General features: G+C 33.6%; 1 pseudogene; it reads right to left on the reverse strand.

The window, feature by feature from the left end:
- Positions 1-23,936: 23,936 nt before the first annotated feature.
- LOC149193293 (transcription factor MYB114 pseudogene) lies at positions 23,937-24,876 on the reverse strand (annotated as a pseudogene).
- Positions 24,877-26,117: the final 1,241 nt, after the last annotated feature.

The raw sequence follows: 26,117 nt of genomic DNA on the forward strand, positions 1-26,117 counted from the left end.
CAACAAAAATTTGGAGAGCTCCCAAACTCTGGACACCATTCTAAGTTGTCAAAGATTACCATTTGAAAACTCCAGGCTCAACTATATAGGAAAACATAAACACTAGAACTCACCATGAAGGAAATTCTGAAAGCTTCATCAAAAGTAGTGCCGAAAAACCCAAAGGTTTTATTGATGTCCTGAAAGGGTCTCCTCAAATTCCTCACAATAGTTCAGTAGAAAATAGATATCAACCAAGGAATGAGACCTTAAAGAGACACACCTCCCTCGAAAGAAATGACTCATTAAGGCAATCTTATATTAGAAGGTATCAAACTATATTCCTTGGTCACTGTTTCTTATGTAAAAATTTTGGTGATCAGGAAAAATATTGCAAGCCTTATAAGACTAATTGTCAACCTCCTAAAAATAAGGTTGTTGAAATTAAAATATGGGACCAGATTAGAACTCATAATTCATTTTCTCCTCTTTCCAAGTATGGTCTATAATGTTATAAGTGCAACAATATAGGCTGTGAATCATTAATATTTCTCATTAAATCCAAAAGGAGGAGTTTGGAAAAGGAAGACTGAAGAATTTATGCCTGAGAAATGTGAGCTGGTTATGTATGCTCAGAACAAGGAGGGTCAATGGTTTGTTGATAGTGGATATTCTAGGAACATGACATGAGACCAAAGGAATTTCATCTCTTTAGGCAAAGTGAAGGAAGGAAGTGTGACTTTTAGAGATAATGGGTCTACTAAAATTGTTGGAATAGGCAGCGTGAGTCTCAACAATTGTATCAGAAAAGAAAATAATGTGTTATATGTTGAAGGCCTTAAGCACAATCTTATGAGCATTAGCCAACTTTGTGATCAAGTATATGATCTCATCTTTCATGCTAAAGATTGTGAAATAAGGAGATCATCTTCAAGAAGTCTTGTAGGAAAAGGGCTAAGAAAAAAATATAATGTAAACATTCTTAATGAAATTCAAGAAGAGAGATGTTACTTGAGTCAATCAAATGAAGGTTGGCTATAGAATAAATTCTTGGGATGTTGAGAACTAAATTCTTGTAGGAATTAGGGTTTGATTCCTCTTTCTTGATAATTACTTGTGAATTATGTTGGATTATTTTACTTCTTTATTAGTTTATCTTTCATCAATAAATTATCAAATTTTATGTATATTAAGACAATAAGAACAAGAGACACGAGATGTAGGCACTCAACCAGGGTAAAACCCCTTCAAGGGGAAAACCCAGTCTAAATCTTCCACTAGTAGATTCGAATAAAGATAAGACAATCCAAGACCTATTAGACATATACAATGACTTCCTCCAACCACCAATTCATCCCTTCCTTCTAATAGATGATCCATGTCAAAGTCTTAAAGTGACAGCTTCCTAGTTGCAGCTTCAATCTAGAATTTCGGCCCCCAACCAAAACTCCAGACCTGTAGTAGATTTAGAATTTCGGCCCCAACAACTACCCAAATCGCAAGTGTGAAATATAGATATCACAAGAACTCAAATTAGTTCTTCCCAGCTTATTTCTTCCTTTTCTGACTTCTTCACTCTCTTTTTTTGCTTCTCTTTCTTGTAGATCGAACTTGTTGAGTGAGTGCTCCAAATAGGTCGAACTACCTCTCTATATGTATCCTTTCTACTAGGTCAGATTTCCCTAATGTAGACTAACTTCATGGGGACAGGGTCGACTTGGTATCTAGGTGACAAATAACCTTTTTGACTCAAAACAATACAACAAAACAGGTAATTTGCGTAAGATTTAGCGCTAGATTTTAGTGCATTTTTTTTCCAATTGGGATGAGCATCCTGGCACTATATCTAACTCTACTGTATAATTTTTAAGTCGTCCTTTTTTGTGCCATATTTTGCATCCTTTTTTACACCAAATTTTGCAACCTATTTTTCATCAGATTGTGTGTCATGTTTTGCGTCTAATTTTGTACCACTTTTTGCATCTAGTTTTACACCTTGTTTTATGAAAAATTTTGCTTTCAATTTTGCAACAGGATTTACATCTAGTCTTATGATAGGTTTTGCTTCCAATTTTGTGTGATTCTTTGCTTCTAGTTTTGCACAATCATTTGCATCAGGTTTTACACCATCTTTTGCATTCGATTTAGCACCATTTTTGACAGCTAGTTTGTGTCAATTTTTTCATCTAGTCTTACACCAAATTTTTCTTCTAATTTTGTACCCTTTATTGCACCTTTGTTTGCATCCAATTTTTCACCATATATTGAATATGATTTAGCACCAAATTTTTCATCCATTTTTGTGTCCATTTTTTCATCTTGTTTTGCACCACTTTTTACATCCAATTTTGCATTTGATTTGTCTCCCTTTTATGCACCATTTTTTTCATCATTTGTTACATCCAGTTTTGCATCATTTTTAACACTATTTATCACATCCAATTTTGCATATTTTTGAACATCCTAGTTTTCATCTATATTTTCATCCTATGTTGAGCCATTTTTTGCGTCCACCTTTCCATCCCATTTTGTGTCTAATGTTGCATTCAATTCTGAGCCATTTTTTATGTCTACTTTTTCATTTGTTTTTGTACCAAGTTTTGCATCGCTTATTGTGCCTCATTTTGCATCCAACATTGCATCTCAATTTGCATCCAATTTTGAGCCATTTTTATGCCCATTTTTGCACCATTTTCTGTGTTTACTTATGTGTCCAATTTTGCACCATTTTTTACATCCATTTTTGCATCATTTTTGTTTTCTAATTTTGCATCCTTTTCGGCATCCAAATTTGCATCTCTTTTTATGCCTCATTTTGTGTCCACATTAGCATCTCATTTTGTGCCTAGGTTTGAGTCTAAATTTTCATCTAGTTATGCATTATTTTTGGCATCCAATATGGAATCATTAGTTTCACTCTTTTCTTATCCCCATTTTGCATCTTTTTTGTGTCTTTTCTTACATCCATTTTTGTACCCAATTTTTCATCCAAATTTTACACCATTCATTGCATACTCATTTGGCATCTAAATTTGCATCATTTTTTGCTTATTTTTAGCACCCAACTTGGCATCCTCTTTTGCATCCAATTTTACGTCTAGTTGTTTGTCCTTTTCTGTATCTATGTTGGTGTCCATTTTTATGTCCTTGTTTGCACCCATTTTGGTATTTTTTTGTATGCCATGTTTGGTTCCCTTCTTTGTGTCTAGTGTTACACCATTTTTTACCTCTAGTTTGAAACCTTTTTTTGGTCCCTTTTTGCATCTTGTTTTAATGCCTAGTTTAACATTCAATTCTACTCCCAATTTTGCATCCATGGTTACACAAAATTTACATCCACATTTGGCTTCTTATTTAGAGTGCACTTTTCTTTCCATTTATGACCCCCTTTATGGGTTCATTTTACTAATTTCAATTACATAGTGAAATATATTGCAGTTTCTAAATATCATTAAAGAAAATATGACAATTCAAATTGATAACATAGTGTTTGTAAAGAAATTTAAGTGAAACTGACAACATCCATCCAAAAAATATCAATATCATCATATATAATAATTCTACATCAAAAAGTCATTAAAAATTTTCAATATACATATATGACTACCAAATAAATACCTATCACAAATATCATTATTCCAAGGTAAATTCACAAGATTCATCCAAAAATACTAATATCATCATACATAATGATTCTCCATCAGAAAACAATGACAATTTTCAACACATATATAAAATAACAAGATAATACTAATAATATCATCATCATCTTTAATCAAATCAACTAAAATTCAAATGTGTGATTACCAGATAAAAATCTTCCATTAATATCATTATTCTAAGGTAAATTCAATACATCCATCCAAAGATAATAATATCATCCTACATAATAATTCTCCATCAAAATAATGTTGATAATTTTCAATATATACATTAAGTAACAAGATAATAATGATAATACAATCATCATCTTTAATGAAATCAACTAAAATTCAATGCATGATAACCAAAACAAAATGTTTCATATTTCATAGATACCATTACTCTAAGAACATTTCATAGGATTCATCTAAAATAAGAATTTCCAAGGTCATGAAGATATCACTAGCTAGGACTACCAAGATCATCCTCATGATCATTAATGTGATCATCGTCTTGACCATCATGATTAGTTTCATCCACATCATCATCACCAATGCTATAGCCATCATCATCATCACCATCCTCATCATCATCGTATCCTATATTTAATGTATGTTTAGCATAGTATAGATCATCATCTTCGGGCTCATTACCTATAGTATTCTTGAAAAAAAATCAATATTACATGTTAGTATTAATTCCATAGCACAATGCATATTTTGGTTACAATTATAACCATAAAATGAGGTAGGATACAATAACATATAATAGTACTAAAAAATAAAATGAAAAAATGGTTTTAGATATATTGGAGATTGAGCTAAGATTATGCTTGTAATTCACATTAAGTAGTAGAAGCAATTTTTAATGCATATGAAGTAGGTATCCAATTGTTCTTCATATTCTATTGTGAATGTTTCTTATGATGTCCATGCACCATTGGTAAATTAAAAGTTACTAGAATCTTTAGTTCAAATTACAATTGTAATTCGGAAGTGCATAATCTTCTTAATCACAAATTGTGAACATTCTACACAATGGACTCACAACAAGAATTTACCACCATGATTCAGGTTATCATTATTGGGTTAAGAATCAAGATGAAAACAATCATCCCATTCGTAATTTGAAAGGAAAACAATCGACCTCAACTTCTACAATAAATTGGTAACTAATTCAAGTTATCATCAGTCTCAACTAGCTTACATGATACAACAGTGTTAGCCTAGAGAAGCTAGATTACACGATACAACAATCTCAACCTAGATAAGTTGTAGGATATTCAAGACGTCCATGGAAATTCAGATCACCAGGAACGCAATACGAAAACCCTACATTAAATAGGTCAACATGCTAAATCTTAGACCATGCCACATATGAAAGGGTATATCATAATTACAGAGTACAAAACTATTTAAAAATGGTTTGTGAATATTATCATAGCTCCATCACAGAGATATCAAAAGATAACAACATAAAAAATTACTGAATATCTTGTATTGTACCTATAACATCCCCTCTTAAATTATTATTATTATTATTATTATTATCATCATTATTATTATTATTGGTTTAAGTCAGCATTGGTGAGGCTATATCCTGGTCATGGCATAGTTATAAATGGAGTAGGTTTTCTTTTACATTTGGGTTACTCATTTTGTAACACCATTCCTTGAAGGATTGGATATGTAAATTATGGAGATGAATCCCTACCCCAAAGATATTGATGTTGTAAGTCATATGGTGATGACTACATTAAATACATAGAGGGTGTATAACATACTAACAACCCTCATATGTGTTTGTAATAGAGAGGTTCTCGAAGCTTATAATGTAATCCATATGATTTCATGAGGTGTGCTCTATAACCTAAGTGAATTTTTTTTTTTTTTTTTGTGAACATATTTTATATAGGCATATGGATATTTAGAGTGTGCTCTTATTTCCATTACAAATGTTAATCACCTATTTTATTAAGGGCATAACCCCTTTGTGGCTTGATGTTCTGGGCCTCCCGTCTTTACAACTCATATGGCATAAGGAGAAACTATAACATTGATGCAATGGTTGCTATAAGCCCAAATAAACCCTGCAATTTCAACCTGTATGTTGGTTGTACATGTGCTAATTGTAGAATGGTTTTAACTTGTAAACTCGTGTGCTAGTTATAATAATTAATTATAGTCAAAGAATAATTCTATATGTATCTACATAGATTTATGTCTAATCCACCAGATTGCCAAATGTGCAATTCATGATATTGAGCCTATTACTAATAAGGTATAATAATGAATAAATTCTCTTCATATATATGAATATATGGAAATCAATAATGGTGCTTGCAATGAAAACCTGGGTTTTGTTTGCATATTTAAGAAATAGTTAGAGGTACTTTCCATATTCCAAAGGTCCACATGCTAGCACTTAAAGAAACTAGAGAAATTTTCACCCTAATATAAGCTTGAAGTGATAGAACAAGATGTTATGTAGGTGTTATACAAAAATCCTTTAAGGCAACAGACCATCATAGTAACCTTTAGAAATAAATCTCTAAGGAACCTGAGACTAGCATTAAGGATAAGATGTGATACACCTAGTTCAAATCAGTATACAAAGAATCTATATTAAGTATGGTTGTACCACTTGGCCTGTGAAAAGACAGACAATATCTATACCTATATTGTTCTATGTTACAATCCATATGCATTATTGAAATTGAACCATCAGTTAACATTCTAAGTTCCTAATGCTATAGATACCATATCAAGAATTGATTGTCTATATACTGGTGCTTAGCATGGTTACACACTCAAGTGATGGATATCTCTCATACAAATCTCAACCTATGCATATGAAATTACACAAAATGTTCAAATTAGTGTTGAGCTACTATTACAGTTTAAAAGATTCCATGACTCAACTATCTTTTGTAAAATTTGTAAGCATAATGCACATCTAATTTCAGTGGATTAACAGAAACATACCAATGTTTGGATAGTCCACTAGTTTGGTTGTCAATCGGCAAAACGTTGGTGACAATAATAGTGTTGATCCACTATATGAGCATTTCAATGATGACCATTTCCATTCTGCTATAGCAAGACATTCTGCCCAATAACAAAACACGACTACATAGGTTTGGTAACATCACTTTGTACCCTATAATAATGTAAATAATAACATCATGCTTAACCATAAAGGACACCACATCTAGAAACAATATGTTTCGATTACTTATGACATCATAGCCAATGATAAATACACCATGGCATCGCTTTGACATCATGCCCAACCGTGATTACACAAGGATAGCCTATTTTATCTATCATTTGTCTATAGCAATGCTTGTAATAGAGTAACACATAACAATTTCACTTAATGGCTACACAATTAGAAAGTTACAAAAATTGCATACAATCCTGAGTTTCTTTGTTCTCTATGAAGGAAGTCTAGTAAAATTATAGCGACTAATACAGTACGAGCTCCTCTTCTCGATTTTATACATATGTATGAGAAGACTAGTAGTTGTGTAGTTATTAGAGAGGTCACATAAAAATGAATGCTAGGAACAATAGTAATAGCAATTGATCTTATACAAGGAACTAACACAGACAGAGTTATCATAGGCCACCTTCAATCAATGCTACATCATGAACAAAGTTATAGAAAGCCACCATTAATATGCCCAATTTTGTGCATAAAATAAGTAATGTCACTCAAGGTGTCCTTAGAACACTAGGCTATTTTCCTATGAACCTCATGAATTGCAATCGAGGCAATAAGGAATATTTTACCCTAATATTATAAGATCTGTTAAAGTTCCCAGCTTTAATGAGACTTAATACCTTGCCGGACCTTGCCTTAGGTTTAATGTTCCCTAAGAACAATATCGACCCATACGTCATGTAAAATATCTTTCTTGAGGCAATACATTTATCATATGTGGTAGCCATAGTGACTAATTGTACAACAATGTCCATGAATACAAAATCAACCATAGTACCTAAATGGACAACGTTGTCCATGACTTCAAATTGTCCACGCCTATATATGGCTTCAAATTAACTATGAAATATCATGCAATTTAAGAAGTACTTCCAATTTTATAACCATGATATGTGGTGAACTATGTAGACGAATTTTGAGCATCATAGTTATTAGGATACCTCTGAATTTACATATGGATCGGCTTCATGATTTTCTTCCCAACCATTGACAAATGCCAACCATGCAGATGCCACCCCGTAGCTTGTAAAACATATCCCAATGATTAGGTCAGGGATTACATAGGTCTTCCCACACCCACCCTGCATATTGTTGTTTAATTGAAGGCTTATACAAGGGTTTTAGAGGTAGTTTTTTCTCCACCCATCACCCAACAAGGGAATCCAAATATAGAAATCTCCACCCATAAGTCAGTAAGGGATTCAAGAGATAAAAATCTCCACCCATCATCGAGTAAGGGATTCAAGAGATAAAAGTCTCCACCCTCATCTGAGGGCTTCCATAGATTTGCCTCCACCCTAAGGTTTCTCAGTAACTCCACCCAATGTTGGGAATATAGAGTATTCCAACTCTGAGCACTCAACAAGGAAATAGAAAGGAAACTAATCTAGGGCAGCATGAGGCCTCACCCTTTTATCCAATGAGTGAATCCAAAGACAGTGAATCTCCACCCTTAGTAAACTCGAATAACCTAGAGAAATTGGCTAATAATTTTATTTGCAACAACCAAGACTTTACATCTTTGATGTAATGGTATAAAGGTTGACCCATGGTTTTTCCCACCAAACCAGCTAAACAATGATTAAACTAACTTGTCATTACTACAAGTTCTTATTTCTGAGTAGTAGACGAGCATTAGTATTTCTTAAGTGAATATATACCAGTGTGGTTGTAGAAAGGACACAGTCTACAGGGTCTTCTCCCTCTGAAAGATGAGGGAAAAGTGTGTACTCAGGTATGAATACCCCATCAGGAAATAAAATAGCAATGAGGGTTGATATTTTTGTGATGGATTCAGTTATATTATTAAATAAATGTATTTCAGTAAACCCAGTTTCAAACAAAGCATTCTGCTAAAATGTCCTATGTCATTTCCTTACCAAATTTATGAAATTTGTATCATCTCTAAGAAAGAAAATGGGAAACACCACTAACATATTGAATCCCAATAGAAGAAAATTGAAAATAGTTTCAGTTATTTAGAAATTAAATAAATCAAATGACTTCAAATCAATGAAAAGGTTAAAACATCTATTTCTCAGTACTGGTAGTTCCACAATACACATGCACGTGGCAAGAATGGAATCATTTGAATGAAAAATGCCAATTGACTAAATAACTTGACCAAAATGATGCCTATGTGCAGAGATTATGATACAATCATTTTGCAGTGAGAGTAAAGAATAGTATAATGTTGAACTTAAAGTCATCTAACAAGGTATTAAGTGAAGAATGGAATGATTATTATCATAACATAGATTTTCAATAGCTTCTCTGCCAAGTAAATCAACATTACAAATTCAAATATTACCAACTCAGGTTTAAATAACTCATCAATCAACTAATATAAATAATCAGTATTGCTTGACTCCATACCTCCTTATCAAGGTGATATCACCTTCATTCCCCCTCTCTCCAGTTTTTACCATGGAGGATACCAGACTATAATACCTACATAAATAGAAACAACCATGCATATATCAGTAGCTAGTGCCTCATAAATTCTAGTCACATAGAAGGATGACCATATCAATCATAAGGAGGTATTTTTTTAATAATTACTGTAAAAGAATAACCTGAATCCATTATTGACATTTTTAACATATTTAGTGAAAATTCCAATCTTGGATTAAATTCATATGAAAGGACCACAAGAATGAAAATCCAATAAAGAAAACCCGACATATCTTTTGTGTAGCAAGTCCAGACTAAACTAATCCCCAAAAGGTTCATCCAACTTTAGCAATAAGGCAATTTAAAAAATATAAAGCAACAAAGTAGATGAAATCCCTTAGTATAATGTAGTGGTTGCAACTTCATTTGTTAAAAATGTGGCTAAGTTTACAACATTAACATAAAGGGGCAGTATGTGAAAACAATGATATGTAAGGCCAGTTTCCAAATCTAATATTTATTGGTTAATATGCCACTAGAAAAATTAATAACTCAATGGTGAACCTATCAAGGTATATGAGAAAAACTAGGCAAAGGTAAGGAAAAGCGACAGTCTTTGGCACCAAGAAGGCACCATGTCATACTAAATCCATTTCCTTTTGTGCAAATCATAAGATGGAGTTTTTCTTCCATCACTAAGGAATGCACACAATTACACCCTACAGAAGGCACTGCATTTCCATTCAAAACATGAATACAAATGCTTTCCCTTTAAGTTTTACATCACTCACCAAAGTTATTGAAAATAAGGCATGTAAGTTCCATGGAATTGTTTTTTCTAGTCAAAAACTGACAATAACCTATGATAAAAATATTCATTTATGTCTCTAGTTATGATCCACTATGAAAAAATTAATAGACATAAATCCTTGATTGATTTAATAATGTGAAACAAAAGTAAAAAGAATAATTCCAAGCTAGTTTTATTTTACTTTGTCAGTAAATATTGTTGTACCAATTCAAATGCTTAGTTCTACACTACACTACTTGCCAAAACTAGTTGCCACGTGTCATGTCGTTCCCCAATGTCATGCTGACTTTAGATGCCACTGTATCTTTATCAGAACCAATCATATGTTGCCATTTGTCTTTATAGGAACCAATCATATGCTGCCATGTGTAGCTTGTCAAAACCAATCATATGTTGCCATGTGTCTCGCTAGAGGAGAGAGAAAAGGGCCTGTCCGCCTTTGGTTTTGCGATGAAATCCTTTGTTAATATTTATCGGCATTTCCTAGTGATTTTTAACACTATCGGCACACTATGCATATCACAAATTTTTAAAGGTTGTCACCTTAAGAAGTTCTGATTTTTTGACCTTCTAATGTGTCAATGCTCTGATATTCAAGACCTCCTATATGAGATGTGTTGATATGCCTGATGCCCCAATGTTGCAATGCGCCAATATGCATGATGCTCTGATATTGCAACCGCTGATATGTAGGACCTCTAATATGTGATCGTTGTTGACATCCTCAACCTCCGATATGACATCATCACTCCATGGGGCACCTCAAGAGTGGTGACACATGTCACCCATATTTTTCCCCTTAGGCCACTCAAAATGCCAAAACTTTCTGCCACGTGTCCTGTCGTACCACCACGCCATGTTGACGTCACATGTCACTGTAGCTTTATCAGAACCAATCATATGATGCCATGTGTCTTTATCAGAACCAATCATATGATGCTACATGTAGCTTATCGGAACCAATCATATGTTGCCACGTATCCCGCTACAGGAGAGAGAAAAGGGCCCATCCACCTTTAGTTTTGCAATGAAATCCTTTGTTAATCTTTATCAGCATTCCCCAACAGTTTTTAATACTATCGGCACATTATGCATATCACAACTTTTTAAAGGTTATCATCTTAGGAAGTTCTAATTCTCCAATTCGCTAACCTTTCAATGTGTCGACGCTCCGATATGCAGGACCTCCAATATGCGATGCACCGATATGCTTGATGCTCCGATGTTGCGATGCACCGATATGCCTGATGCTCTGATATTGCGACCACCGATATGCATGATCTCCAATATGTGATTTTCGATATGTTGGACCTCCGATATGCGATCTCCGATATTCTTTCCCTCCTAAGGCTTCAATCCTTGGAACTTCACCAGACCATATCTTTTGATCCAAGAGTCCATTTTTGGACTTCCACATATCGTTGGAAAGCTTGTTCAGAGAAATTTCCAATGGAGAGCATCTGATGTAGGCTTTAAGTCGTTCTATTTCTTGGAAAATGACTGCAAACTTATTTTCTTATTTAGTCTTTAGACAGATGAAAACACATTTTGTAGTAAGTAACAACATATTCTTAGTATTTTTTTAAATCATTTTGAGAGTATTTGAATTGAATCAAAGTTTTAAAATGTTGGTCACATCGACTACTGAAATTTGAACTTCTAAAGATTGTTTATTGTTTTTTCTTTTTACATATTAGAACGTAATGATGATTTTTTAAGCATATTTGACCATAAATGAAAATTTATGCAGGCCTTATGAAGGGGCTCTATTTGTGCATATAAGCTTTCCAAATCTTTTATTCCTTTGGTGTATTTGCACACATAGGTGCAATGGAACACGGATAAGGGAAATTGGCTAATGTGGAAAGCAATAATCCTAAAATTCGGATGTTCCATTCTAGAAAGAAATCAGTGGATGTGAGAACTCCTCAGAGAATTACTCTGTTGTTTTCAGGAAAGATAGTTATTCAAGTTAATTTCTTTTTTGTTCTCTTCAAATTAAATTAGATTGTTGTAACATAACTTAAATGTAAAGTCATATGGAATGCAAAATTACATGGGCTCCTAAATATGTCAAATTCATGCCCCCTCAAATAAATGCAAAGTCTTACCGGAATGTTATTCTAGAATAAAAATATAACAACTATATTATATCATAGTTGGTAAGTAATTAAAATGTTTTCTTCAACATTTGGGTTATTTAGCAGGTATCTTGTTAGAAATTTCTTGGAACTTTGTGGTGTATGGAATTCTTGGGAATTTGTGTTGCGACTAGCCAACCTCCTAGACCATTCGACCCCCGCCCTCTAGTGAAATATTAGAAACCCTTCTATTTTGAATGTTATATATATATATATATATATATATATATAGACACACACACACACACACATATTTGAAAGTTAAAAAAAAACCAAAACACTTTCGGAGTGTCTTTGTGCCTCTTGGTACAAATGCTAGTATAAATCCCTTGGGTTCATAATCATGGTCAACCATTATCAAACATCACATTGTGACAAATATTTTTTCAACATGAAAATCAACCATGGTTCAACGTCGCATTGTGACAAAGATTGTCTCTATATGAAAATCAATGATGGTGAACTACGGTAAAAAATGGTCCAACATTGCATTGTGACAAAAATTATCTCAATATGAAAATAAACCATGTCAACCATGTTTATTTTAGGTTTATAGTATTTACCTTGGTTTTATAATATTAATGCCTTAGGTATAATATTATTCCTTTGGGTTTATTATCCCCTTCAGTTTATAATATTAGTCTTTGGGTTTAACATAAATCTATGGGTTTATAATCTTGGTCAACCATGGTCCAACGTCAAATTGTGACAAAGATTTTCTCAATATGAAAATCAACCATGGTCCAACGTTACATTGTGACAAAGATTTTCTCAGTATGAAAATCAACAATGGTCCAGTGTCGAATTGTGACAATCAATCCCTTTGGTTTATTAATCTAACTATTCATGTTCCTAAAGTATAATATTATTCATAGGCTTTATAATATTGATCCTTGGGTTTAATAGAAATCATCTAGGTTTATAATTATTTAAGTAAGAAATTTTTCGGTAGAAATCACATAGGAAATTATTATTCATAGACTTTATAATATTGATCCTTGGGTTTAATAGAAATCACCCGAGTTTATAATTATTTAAGTAAGAAATTTTCCAGTAGAAATCACATAGGAAATTATTCGCTAACATATTTCGAACCATCTAGTGTAGTTTATCCTCAAGCGACAACAACAACAACAACAACAACAACAACAACAACAACAACAACAACAACAACAACAACAACAACAATTAATAAAAAAATTTATAATAAAAATAATTAATAGTAATAACAATATTTATTTTAAAATGATTCACCAAAAAATAACAAACTATTTTAATTAACAAAAAATAATTAACTATTTTAATTAATTAACTATATGTATTGATTAATTATCTATATCAATTAATTAATTAACTATATTAACTAATTAATTAATTAATTTAAAATAATTATTTAACCATAATTAATATAAATTATAAAAAAAACACCATATCTATATTTTTTAATATATAACAATAAAAATTAATTAATTAAATTTGGTTCAAAATAGGTGACCAAATTTTTCCAATATAATTTCTACTGAAAATATTTCAAATATTAAAAATAATAATATTTATTAATAATACTAATAACATCCACTAATAATACTAATCATTATAAGAGTAATTAATTAATAATTAATAGTAATAAAAATTATTTTAAAATGATTATAATAATAAAAAAATAATGATAATTAGTATAAATTAATAATTATTATTAATTATAATAATATTTTTATTATAATAATTAATTTTATAATATTTTATTTTTATTTTTATTATTATATATTTTTCAATATAAATATTATCATTAATATTACATTTATACTAATCGACGTCCATTAACCTGCAATGCACGATGGACGTGGGATTTGGGATGCCCGATCCAAGGTCAGAGAATGAAGCCACGCTCCTGCGTCAATTTGTAAGGAGAGTCGCTGGCACTTTCTACCCTGCGTCTGAGACATATCAATGGGGATACAAAAGATGGCGCTACTCCTAGGTTTTATGAAACTGAGAAGGTTCTATGATGGGTCCTCCATTTTTTCTTTCACTCGTAATCATGATGCGCATAGAATATTCTAGTGATCCTGATGTGCATAGAATCTTCCTTAAATTGAACCCTAAAGTTGTAATTTTTTTTCGAATTATGATATGATGATAACCCACATGCGATGGATCGAAACATTGATAAAAGAACCCAAATCAATAGATGGATCCAGAAACAAACTATCCGCAATTTAATATTCATGAAATTAGAAGAAAATACATTTGACAAATTTTCCTTTATTGAATTCCTTTAATTATTCGTTGTCGTTTCATTAGCCGGACAGAAAGGTGATAAATAATTTTAACATTGCATTATGATATGGATTCAATATTTATCCATTTGAACAGTATATAAGAAGATCGATCAACACCTTGTCTTTAAGCACTGACCAGTTTTTAAAACGGAAAAGGAGAAGAATTTACTGAGCATTAAAGAGTTTGCATTGAGTACACAAATGAATAACAATTGCCACACAATGAAATTAGTTATGATTTTTCATACAAAGTTTAGTCATGATTTTTCATACAAAGTTTAGTCATGATTTTTCATACAAAGTTTGAATATGGGTAGTACTTTTTTAAATAAAAAAATTGGCCATTAAGTATTGCATGAACCTTATACAACTGACAATATCTTCCAACAGATCCTAGATCTCCCAAAGTACATCTCCTCACAAATCTAATAATTTTATAGTTTAAAAATGTTTTATTGTACGCTACAAATAATTTAATAATTTTATTTTCTAAAAACGTTTTTATCGGGACCGATTTTAGAAAATAAAATGAAGAACAGATATTGTTACCATTTTTTAAAAAAAATTAGGCAATGCTTATCGTTAAGGGCATGTCGCGCGCTTGAGTTTGCTGAATAAATATTAATGCATTTCATATTAATATCCTCAGAGATTGAAATCTGGATGATTTTTGGACCATATGCTCATATCCTCATGTTTTTATTGATATATTGATGAAATTCTTCCACAACTATTCTTTTGAAGTTTCTGGCAGTTATTTTTCCTATAGTTTAATTAATATCTAGGTAATAGTTTTTTTAGAGTATTTTCTGGTTAACTATAATCACATTCCACGAAAAAAAAATGAGTTTAAATAATTTAATTTAAAGAATTCAAATACACCATTTTTTTTAAGTACTTTTTATAAATAACAAAAAAATTCAATCTTGCTGAAAATTATATTACTTATATTACTTAAACTATTTTTTCTTACGGGCTCAAAAGCATGGATTGGACTCCCTGTGACCACCAATTGTCTTAGCATAAAAGGTAAAGTAATGATAAATTCCGCTGCCCTAATCCACCGATCTTTTATTTGAAATCACTCTGGCCGAAAGTTACAACAATCTTAAAAAATTAAACCAACACTACTCTGCCCTTATTCATTAGTGCTTACTAGAAGTGATTTGAACTTTCAGCGATTGTTTCGACCGGTTGGTTCATGTAAAAAATCAACTTCTGTTCCAGCTCTGTTATCAGATAAATAGATGATGGACTCAGTAACTTACTTGAACCTTTGAAGTGGACGCTTAAGGCAAACTTCCTCTCATCAACTTGAGATATGTGCGGATTAACGGGACCCTTTCACTTCTCCAACGCGCCTTACAATCTCACTCTTTAAGATGATCTTGGAACAGAACAGTCCTCAGACTGGCGGCCTAGCAAGCTTCAATATTAATTCAAGCAAAATGTTACATACCAAGTTAAGCCTCAAGATTAGAGCTTGCTAGTCTCTGGTCTTTGAGAGCTCAGAATACAAACACACACTCACACTCAAACACACGATGATCAATACTATCTACAACACACCTATTTATAAGACATATGAGAATAATTGAGGGTCCTTGTCGGACATTACTTAGTCACGACGGTGTCTGCTCAATATTCTCTTAGTACAATAATTCAAGACGCACTATAAAAAAGAAGATGCACTAACAAGTGCTAGTCACTATCAAAATCTGCTTCAAAATTCAAATCTGGTGGAGTTCTTTGTCGTTCCCAACTAGAGGTAAGTTTGGACAGCATCTCTTCAGGATTTTCCCATGAAGACGTAAGCCACAATAAATATTCTTTTTCCCAAGTAGGGTCATTTTGTACTTGAGCATCTTGATATACATCCACAAAGACAGTCTCTTTTTCATCAGTTACTTTTTCTTTACCTTTGGATTTGGATATCACTATTGAAGATTCTTCTTTTTGTGGTGCATGTGAACTTTGTCCCCTATCAAGTTGTTGTCATGAAGGTTGTCCTGTATCAAACTTTATAGAGTCGGAGGTGGCCTTAAGATTCTTTTGAGGGAAGAGATAATCATATTTATTCCACCTGTTCACATACACAAATGGATCAATTTCAATGCCAAGAAAATAATCTTTCTTGCTTTTTCTAAAGTCGGGCAATGACTGAACTGACAATTCTACTCCATTTAATAAGTCCCACTTGAATATTTGAAACATACTGACAGACTGCTCGATGGCTGCTTGTACCCATAATTTACACTGATGACTGATACCTCCTTTTTCTTGCCATCCTATTTCAAACATCATTGAAGAGCATACTCTGTTTGATAACAGTAAATTGATAAGACATACCACATCTTCGGTCCAACATCCTGCAGATACACTAATGGTGATTAGTGCCTTTTGATTGATTATCAGTCGCATTACTCCACATCTTCCTTGCATTGGCTCTAAAGTTTTAATTAAAGAAACTTTTTCAGGTAGCTTCAAGCCATGAAACTCTTGCAACCACCTAGAAACCTTCTTTATCTCCTCTGGATTATCTGCCAATGTAGATTCCATTATACTATTTGTCCCATAGACTTGTGCAAAAGGATTAGGGACGATAGGGTTTCTGAATTCCATGCTCTGATAATCCCATGGTTCTGAGAATGTTCTTAGATACTGGAGTGTTCTTTCAACACACTGAGAAGCTCGAACTTGAACTTTCTTTTGACATTTTCCATTCCTGAATTCCCAATCAGCAAACGGTTGAAACAATTCATATTGTGGGAAAGAATCAGTAGCAACAAAATTTTCATCAAACCTTTGCAAAAAGGCTGCATCTAATTCTTCAAATAAATCAGGAATTCTCAGTGAACTTAGAAAACGTTGAACTAGTTCATTCATATTGATTTCTTCTAGATCTAGCATTTTTGCAGAGACATAAACAGCAACAGAGAAATCAATTCCACCAATAATCTGATAGTAGTTCAAAGTTTTCAAAACTTTAATCATTTCTTCTGTATAGTGACTACTCCATGTATCATCCAGCGTTTTGAAATAAACTTTTACTTTCATGTTTGGTAGAGGATAAACCTTTACCAATTCTTCATCTAAATTCAAAAAAACACCAACATTTTTGTGTTGCCACGCCTGGCATCTTTGAATCCACTGGTTTCTTCTCAATCGTAAACCAACCAGCTTTTTAATCTCTTGAGTAACATCTTCTAAAAGAAATTCTAGAAGTCGGAACCTTTGAACAAAGGTTTCAAAATTGTCGTCAGCAGGAGATTTACCTGAAAGGCTAAATATATCATTCTTGTGAACATGAACCTTATTCATTTCTCGAGTTAAAGCATCTGCTAGAAAATTGGAATTTCCCGGAATCCATTCAACATCAAATTCATACATTTGGAACCACATTTGCCATGCTAACAATCTTCCGCGCGCAAGCTGTTTTGAGATTTTTGCATTCAGAAAATATTTAAAATTCATTGAATCAGTTCTAATCAAAAACTTGGCGGGAGCAAGATAAATTTCAAACTTCTGTATCCCATTAAAAATGGCAATGGTTTCTTTTTCAGCAGGGAAATAATTCTTTTGATGCTTTAAAAATTCTCCCGAAGCATAAGCACAAAGGACTTCTTCTGCTTTTTCTCCTTCTCCCTTTCGTTCAAAAAGTGCAGCTGCCCAAAAATTGTCTGAAGCATCTGTCTATAGGATCAGAAAACCATTACCTGGTGGTTTAAGTGCTGGGAGATTCTGACATTCAGCTTTCAAAAGTTGTACTGCTTTAGTAGCTTCAAGTGACCATCCGGCATGTAAATGCTGACGAATAGGGGCAGTTTTTTCAGAAAGATTAGGAATATATTTACGTACATAATTTAAAATTCCTAAAAATCTTTGAATCATCTTTAGATCTGCCAACTGATCAGGAAATTCAGATAATTTTGTTAAAACATGTGGCTGCATCTGAATTTTTCCTTGACTAGCATGAATTCCAAGAAAATCAATACTGTCTTGAAAAAGAAGCATTTTCTTTTCTGATAACACGAGACCATGTGTTTTTTCTTCTTCAAGAAACACGTGTAAATGTTTCATGTGTGTTTCTAAATCTAGTCTATGTACAAGAATGTCATCAATATATACAACAATAAAATCATATTTACTGAAGATATGATCCATTCTTCTCTGGAAGAAAGCAGGGGCGTTCTTCAATCCAAATGGAACAACTCTCCATTGAAAGAATCTGGCAGGACATGTGAAAGCAGTTTTATGACGATCTTCTTCCTTAATCTGAATCTGATAATATCCATATTTCATATCAAATTTGCTAAAGATCTTACTACCTTGAATTTTCTGCATTATAGTCTCTTGCCTGGGCATAGGATAATTAAAACTTTTAGTGATGGCATTTAATGGTTTATAGTTAATAACCATCCTATCTTTCCCTCGAACTATTTCAGAATGATTTCGAACTAGGAATGCAGAACAAGAGTAATGAGATCCGCTTCTTTCAATAAGTTGAAGATCTAGCAATTCTTCAATCTACTTTCTCATTTCTTTTTCTTCAGCAGGGGTGCAAGGTATCAACTTACCAGTTACCCCATTATCATGCAACGTAATAATCTCTTGTTGAGGGCTTTCAATTTGCCAGAAAGCTTGAGGATTATTAGAACAACATTTTAGCAATTCCTCATATATTCTAACTTGTTCTGGTGACCAATCAAGATTTCTATTGGCTTTCTGAGTAGGTTGGGATTTACTCTCATAGATTTGCAATACTTCTTTAAAATCATGAGATTCATTCTTTGTTTTTCTTATACCTACTTTCTTTTGACTCTGCTCTCTTCTTGCTTCAGAATTTGCCAAAGTTAGCCTAGGAACTGCAACTGCCTTCTTTTTTATATTGCAAATAATTTTATCTTCACTGATAGTAACAGGAAATACTGAATTAATAAATGGCATTCCTAAAAACAAACTGGCAGAAGCATCATAATGTTGTATTGCAGAGATTTTGATAATACTCCCCCCAAGTTTTAAAGATATATTATCAACATAATGGGTGAGATTGACCGAACCGCCAATAGTTTCTGAAACGAGAATATGCTGTAGAGGTTTCCATAAACCTTTAAAAAGAGATGGTCATGAAAGATTATTGGAGCCACCAGTGTCAATAAAATCATCAACAGTGATCCATTCACCTTTCACTTGAACCTCAATGGGAATATACAAGAGGTTATTGGATTTGACAATCTTTTTTAGAAAGGAATTTTCATCAGCAAGAGCAGTAGTGTTTATAGGAAGTGATGACAAGGATGATGCAACTGTTTTTAGATATGGACAAAAAGAATTCACCATGGGTTATGGAGACAGAGAATCTAAAACGGGGGTGACATTTTTAGAGTCTGTGGTGATAACAGTATCAACTGAGGAGTCATCGGAGTATTCATCTGTAGAATCTTCTGAATCATATTCATCACTATAATGAAGCTCTTGTTCACTGGGTTCACTTTCCCATTCACCATAACATAGATTCATTTTCTGATTAACATCAGGAATAGATTCGCTATCTGACAAAGAAGCGTCTGTCAAAATATATACATCGGACACTTCATCTTGAGAATCGACTACTGACCAATTATCTACAAAATCTTCAAACTCTATACAGGCTTTTAATTTATTAGATGAACTCTTTGGACACTTACGAGAAAAAATTCCTTCTTGCTTACATATGAAGCAAGCATTATCTCTTTTGGGTTGTTTTCTCTTTTTGATATACTTGAATTTTCTGAATGGTCGTCTTGGATTTGCCACACGCTTTGGTCTGTATTTACCATATTTTTTAGATCTTCTTTTCCTAAAGGGAGTCCAGGGTAATACAGAACAACAGACATTCAGATTTGGAGAAACATTGTGAACCTATTTTTGCCAACACAAATATTTTACTTTTTCCTGACACCTGAATAAAAGATCTATCCAATAAATTTGATCTATCTTTTTGCCCTGGACTTCTAGATCTTACATTATCATATCTCCTAGGTTTCCTGGCAGCTTAGACAAGAAGGAAATCTTCTTAGTGACATCATTGGTCAGATTAGCTTTGTATGTTATTGACATATAATCATAACCAAACTTATCTAAATCCTTTAAGTCTTTTAATTCCATTCTTGTTAAATCTGTAATAAGCTACTTCTTTTCATCTCCAGGTTCAGGGACGAATTGTGTAAGCAAAAGGACTTCTAGAGTAGCTAAACCTGAGGCTGCAACATTTACTCTTTCTTCAGCTGTTCCACCCATCCACCAATCATACACAATACCAACCATTCTTTTTTTTCTGCTAACAAGAAGATTGAATAGTTATCCAATTTGGAGACTACTTGCATCTGGTATAAAGCACCAATCCAGATTCTGATGGATTCAGCTGGATTCTTTGATTTATCCAAATCTAAAACATATCCAGATGAATTAGTGGGAAACAAATCTTCTTCTACTCTTGGGTATTTGGCTTCTGTAAACACATTTGCTTTTTGGAGTGATGGCATTATAAAGGATGGAAACAAAGTAGCAGCATTCTCTAAAGTAGCCAATTCACTTTTATTTTTGTGGACAATGACTAGTTTTGGCCTTTCTATTTTATGTCAAACTTGACTACTTGATTCAGCTACATCTTCTTCTTGAGATTCACTCGTAGCCCAATTTTGAGGAACTTCCATGGTTTTGGAAAATTTCGGAGGTTGAGATTCTCTCTTCTTCTTTTCTCTCCTTCTTCTCTCTTTATCCTCCCTCTTCTGCCTATCAGCTGTTTGTTCATCATGTAATAATTTAAGATTGGCAAGAATTAATTCACTCTGGAAACCTAGATCATCAAGCACTTCTTCAGCATGTGCACACCATGTGGTCAGATAATTACCGATCTGGTATGTCTGATCCAAATCATTCGGATTCTGTGCATTGTGTTCTATGAGAGGTGCACAGTCAGCTCGTGTGGTTGGTTGTTTAGATGATGAAGAGGTTGTGCAGAACTTTGTATGAGGAGGCCACTTGCCACCTTTAACAAAACGACGATTGGCATATTGCCATTCTTCAACAGGAGGAAAATAACCTATACGATGCATTTTATTTACAGGAAGAAAAGGTTTTGACTCGGGTATATACAACTCAGTAGAAGACAACTGAGGCTTGGACTGACTGACTTCTTCAATTGTGGATAAATCATTATTGCAAGATGGTAATTCACTTGGAGCAATGGGAAAAACATATCTTCGAGGCTTGGTTGTTAGTCGAGGTATTTTTGGTTTGGCAGGAATTAGTTTTACCTGACCATTATCTATGGATACTCTTTTCAACTTTGACTCAGGCTTCTTTTCATCTGCAATGGACTTGTATTGGAAATACCAATTACCTGGTAGTTCAGAAGGGTCATATAACACTCCTTCAACCTGTGCATTAGATAGACCAACTGTAACACAGTCTTTCAGAACAGGTTGTTTCAGCTTTGGATGTGCAGTGTTTGTCAGCTGAAATGAAGCTTGTCCAATTACAGAAAGATATTCACTATCCTCAGCCATATTTAAACCTTGAACTCCAGTCAACAATTTCCAACAGTCTTTTAAATGAGCATCATTTAAACTAATAGCATAGTCAGGATATATAGTTCCATATTGACATCCGGTAGACAGATTTCCCATTATAGTTCCAATCCTAGCATTATCATAGGTTTGATGACGGGTGTCAAACAATTCAACAATGCAAGGGGTATTTATTCCATGACGAAACAATGGGGCAAGACCTATTCTTAAGCCTCCAAAATGAAGATAAAAATATTTTCCCTCCTTGACATACTGTCTAAACTTTTTTATCTCATCATCAGAGAGCAAATTTAAATCAAGGATTTGGATAGAAGGTCCTGACACTTTGATAGTAATTTCTACTTCTTTCAAAAAAAAATTTCTTCTCAGCACAAATGACATAGGTAGTTTATATATATCAGTAGCATGCAAAGCAGGCAGATTCCAATTTGCAGGATTCTCAACTACTTCATGTTTTTCATTTTCATCTACTTTAGATTCATGAGACCGGGAAGAAACTTCAGTAATGACCTTTCTATCGATAGAAGAGAATGAGCGTAAGAGATTGGCCATGTTTTATAAACTATACCAGAGGCTGACTAAAGAAGCGTTTATCTACTAAGCACAATGTAAAACAAAGATGCTTTTTGAAGGCTGCCTGGCTTTCTTTAGGCTATGTTTGTACTTTACAAACTCAGGACTAGAACAGGGCTCAGATACCAATAAATAGATGATGGACTCATGGTATACAGATGAAGCAAGCATTATCTCTTTTGGGTTGTTTTCTCTTTTTGATATACTTGAATTTTCTGAATGGTCGTCTTGGATTTGCCACACGCTTTGGTCTGCATTTACCATATTTTTTAGATCTTCTTTTCCTAAAGGGAGTCCAGGGTAATACAGAACGACAGACATTCAGATTTGGAGAAACATTGTGAACCTGTTTTTGCCAACACAAATATTTTACTTTTTCCTGACACCTGAATAAAAGATCTATCCAATAGATTTGATCTATCTTTTTGCCCTGGACTTCTAGATCTTTCATTATCATATCTCCTAGGTTTCTTGGCAGCTTAGACAAGAAGGAAATCTTCTGAGTGACATCATTGGTCAGATTACCTTTGTATATTATTGACATATAATCATAACCAAACTTATCTAAATCCTTTAAATATTTTAATTCCATTCTTGTTAAATCTGTAATAAGCTGCTTCTTCTCATCTCCAGGTTCAGGGACAAATTGTGTAAGCAAAAGGACTTCTAGAGTAGCTAACCCTGAGGCTGCAACATTTACTCTTTCTTCAGCTGTTCCACCCATCCACCAATCATACACAATACCAGCCATTCTTTTTTCTGCTAACAAGAAGATTGAATAGTTATCCAATTTGGAGACAACTTGCATCTGGTATAAAGCACCAATCCAGATTCTGATGGATTCAGCTGGATTCTTTGATTTATCCAAATCTAAAACATACCCAGATGAATTAGTGGGAAACAAATCTTCTTCTACTCTTGGGTATTTGGCTTCTGTAAACACATTTTCTTTTTGGAGTGATGGCATTATAAAGGATGGAAACAAAGTAGCAGCATTCTCTAAAGTAGCCAATTCACTTTTATTTTTGTGGACAATGACTGGTTTTGGCCTTTCTATTTTATGTCCAACTTGACTACTTGATTCAGCTACATCTTCTTCTTGAGATTCACTAGTAGCCCAATTTTGAGGAACTTCCATGGTTTTGGAAAATTTCGGAGATTGAGATTCTCTCTTCTTCTTTTCTCTTTATCCTCCCTCTTCTGCCTATCAGTTGTTTGTTCATCATATAATAATTTAAGATTGGCAAGAATTAATTCACTCTGGCAACCTAGATCATCAAGCACTTCTTCAGCATGTGCACACCATGTGGTCAGATAATTACCGATCTGGTATGTCTGATATATTAAAACTGTGATCAGCTACATCAAACTCCTTATCATCAGACAATTTCAATGATTGATCTGGCCTACTATTTTTTCCGTAAATGTTGTAGCCATTTGATTTTAACAATTCGGAGTACCTCAACGCTTTTGTTTTCACAGGAATGGTTTTGGAGGCATGATTTTGTGCAGCAGGAGATTCTGATCTTGTCTTCAGATTGTGCGATCCCTTGGCCTGACATTCGTTCGTTACCAACTTCTTGCTTAGATAAGTGTTCCAGTGGTTCTTGATTTCGTTATCTGTTCGGCCAGGCAGTCGCCCTGCTATCAGCGACCACCTACATGCATAATACGCTCGCACTTTTACATAGGATCCCAATAATATAAAATTCCACACATTATAATGAAGCTACTGCATGGATAAATATATGGTCGGTCATGACATACCGATTGCCAAGAAGACAATGCAACCGAAGAATGAGCTCCTCTTCATTGGAGGAAAAGTTTCGACGTTTAATACCAGGATGAAGATAGTTCATCGAACCTAATGGACAGTCCTTTCCACAACGCTTTAGACCTGCAAAACAAATATTCTCAGATTATTCTGTATCCTATCAATTCAGTGATTTTAGATTTGAGGCTTTTGCAGGTTGAAAACTTGTTTTTATTTTTATTTAAGATTTGTGACAATACTAAATGTGGTTCATAATGTCTCTCGTTACATTTAATAGTTCAAAACATCTAAAAAAACAAAAACTATTACCATGAATGCAAAAACATGTTTTCAAGATATTAGAGATCTACTACCATTCACCTGTTTTTACATGGAAATTCCTCCATCCTCCATCGCCATGAGATCGAATGGGTTTGGATAGAGTGCTACCGTTCCAGGCCCCTTGATTTATCCATTTTTCTGAGCCACAATGGGATTTACCCATGTTGTTTTTTCGTCTCTAACAGCGTTCTCAAACTCTAAAAGTTAGCCCCATAGAGGATGATCTCCTCTGTCGGGAACAGACATGTCACACTTCGGTCTTGGCTTTGCTATCTATATATATATATCAGTTGCTGCTTCCCAAACGTCATTTGCAGACAAAGGGAATGTTTGACATGTGACCACGTGATTGCACATTTATGTTTTCACACGTGTCTCTCCTGTTGTATTCCCCACAAAAATTAATTTAATTTTAATGTTTATCATATACAGATTATTATACTCGATTTCGGATAACTATCGGCCTTGGAATCCAAGCAATTCTAGTCCCACTATATTTCACGATGAGTTTTCTGAGTTTTCTGGATATTGTGTAGGTTAAACAAATGCTTAAACCATTAAAGCTTAGTTATAGTGGTTTTTTTTCAAGAGAGGTGGGAAACATGTTACAATGGCTTTTGTTTTTCTGGGAGCTTTAAAATTGTATGGGAATGTTATTTATGAGGGAGGTTGGAAAAAATTCTGAGGTTTGAAGATTGTTTTTTTGGAGTTCTGATGTTCTTGGGGTTGGGGAATACAAAGCAGTTAGAGAAATATGTTGAACTATCCACAAAACATGAACCTATGTTGAACCTTTTACAGGAAGAAAGGCCAAAGACATAGACATACTTAACACATATATCCTTAATTGAGAAATTGGAGCAATCTTTTGATGGGTTAAGGAAGCGTGTGGCACCTCGACCTCTACATAAAAGCGATATCTAGGGTGTACGCTGATAAATATTTCTTTTGTTGTTCATGTATATATATGGCAGAAGATTGTGTGTATATTGTATGATACTTACATTAAAGTTGTTTTGTTTTTTCTCTTAAAAATAACCAAAAAAACATATGTAAAACTATTTCTTTGTCTTTTTAAGTCAGATTGTCTCAAAGATTGATTAGAATAATGTTGCGCTCCCTGTTAATGGTGGTGTTGATCAACGCTCCCATGTGTTTGGTGGATCCGTTAACTCTAGCGAGCCAGGTGTGTTTCGAACTCGAGACCTCTTGGCTTTGATACCAGTTGTTAGATCAGAGCATACATAACACACAGCGGATTTATACTCGGAGACTGAGATGGCAATAGCAGATATAATTCACAGAGACAGACAAATGGAGAAACAACAAGATTACTAAGTCAGAAAGAACGGAATAGATAAAACAATCACTAGAGAGCAGAAATCACTTTGCCTTACATAACAG

Source organism: Pinus tabuliformis, chromosome 2_2 (assembly GCF_031772625.1).
Source record: "Pinus tabuliformis cultivar Carrire ecotype Pingquan chromosome 2_2, CPIR1, whole genome shotgun sequence".
Classification (NCBI taxonomy): domain Eukaryota; kingdom Viridiplantae; phylum Streptophyta; class Pinopsida; order Pinales; family Pinaceae; genus Pinus; species Pinus tabuliformis.